This window comes from Sinocyclocheilus anshuiensis, unplaced genomic scaffold (assembly GCF_001515605.1).
Source record: "Sinocyclocheilus anshuiensis isolate Anshui unplaced genomic scaffold, SAMN03320099.WGS_v1.1 scaffold124, whole genome shotgun sequence".
Classification (NCBI taxonomy): Eukaryota; Metazoa; Chordata; class Actinopteri; order Cypriniformes; family Cyprinidae; genus Sinocyclocheilus; species Sinocyclocheilus anshuiensis.
In genome coordinates this window covers 1,792,930-1,794,931 of record NW_015554082.1, presented here as the reverse complement: position 1 = coordinate 1,794,931, position 2,002 = coordinate 1,792,930, and positions in this window count along the sequence as shown.

Sequence of the window (2,002 nt, the reverse complement as noted above, 5' to 3'; positions counted from 1 at the left end):
TTTAGCAATTATTATTCATATAAAATAGCATTCATAGCAATACATATTGTTCTTCAATTTAATACATTTAAAAAAAAAATCACACCTAAAGCACAAGTATTTGTTACAAAAGGATGACTAAAATATGAATAATTTCCCATGGTTGAAAAGCAGTGACCCAGCTCTTGGTGACTGTGGCTAGAAAAGTTTTATTCATTATTGATTGAATGTATTTTCCAGTAAATTTGATTCAACCACATCTCTCTTTTATGATAAAAAAAAAACAATAAAATAAAACAAACAAAAAACATCCGAAATAAAATGTTCAAGATTGTGGAATCATCAAGAAGTAGGTGAGTATGAAGAATAATTTTTGCATTGAAATACCCCCCAAAATAAGAAGTTTCAACATTTAAAGCAGAAACACAAAGACTCCATTTCTCTCTTAACTAACCGAAATCAACATCCTTATCAGTGAGAATATCCGAGTAACATTGCGTCAGCAAAGTGTAAAACACTAGTCCAATCAACTCACAGCGGTATAAACGTTAAATGCCTCACTTGAACTTTTCAAATCTTTTACTGCTTATAAAATACTGCTCTCACATGAGGCCATAAAGGACTGCAGTGTTCTGTGCCTAATAAAACACGTCAAGAAAATGGAAAGAAAAAGGCAAAGAAATAGAAGCGTTTCGATGGCCACACAGTGTCATGTTTCACAGTACAATGGCAGTGTGCAGGAGAAGGCTGAATAGGTAGAGCTGTTTATGTTGAGCTGGAAGCCATGTTCTGAAAGCCTGCAGTGAAGAAGGCAAGAGCTCAGAAAGGTCAGCTTGGCCCCCGTAGCCGATCAATGATATCTCCACAATCACCATCTCGTGAGGAGCCTTGTCACACAGTGTGTACATAGGACAGAACAGCCTATGTTTCACCAGTATTTGGATCCTGTAGCTGTTCTGCACTCTTTTCTTTGTTAGTTCTCTTAACAGAAAACAACTTATAGTTGACTCAATCGTTAAAAATATGTTATTTATTCACCCTAATGTTGTTCCAAACCTGAACGACCTGTAGCGACCATGTTTTTGTCAATGGGGTCCAAACAATGCATATGAAGGACATATAAAATATGGAAAATATTTTTTTTGTGTACACCTCATAAAATGTCATATGGGTGTCATTTGGAACAACGTGAGGGTGAGTAAATGACAGAATTTTCATTTTTGGGTGAACTATCCCTTTAAGGCGTGTTCCATGTAGGCCCACATAGAATGTTTGACAATTTCTACATGAATTGTGGGGGAAAATCTGCTGAATGGATTTTAAATGCAGTAAACCGAGAGTGCTACACTCTTTTAGAATGATCAAATTAGCCAAATGTGGCAAGGGATGTGTAGAAACGGAATGATGGGCATTTAGATTTGGCGGAAATCTCTGGATATTCCTTCTTTACCAAAGTACCCTTTTTGTTACAGCAACACCATTTAAATGAACTTTTCTTAATGTATTCTCAATGGCTTCACGCTAACGAGATCCGATGGTTTGTGTTGGGGACGAACTAGCTCATTAAAGCACATTTGCCCATAACTGAGGTCAAATTTGACTCCGTCCTAGGAGAGCTCCCAATGAAGTGGCAATCAAAACATGTGGCGGCTCGCTCCCAGGTCTCCGATGAGGTATGGCGCTTGAAACGAGGCGTAGCAGCTATGCAAGGTCCATGAGGTGGGAAATCACAGAGCAAGATAATCAACAAGTTCAGTTCTGCTATGCTCTACCGATCGACAACAAATCAAATTTATCCCTCACTCGGTTTCAGATTTACATTGGAGTATTTACACTATGGACAGGTCGTTAAATGAGCTGATATGTTTGTTCAATACGCAGAGTGACCGAGAGAAATAAGCAATGTTGTTTACGGGGCACTGGATCCATATACTGTAAATGCATAAGATCTTGCTTGTTAGCTTACTCTAACTCTTTTCTAGTAAGTATAAGGAAAATGAACTTGCTTTTTTCATTTCATAGA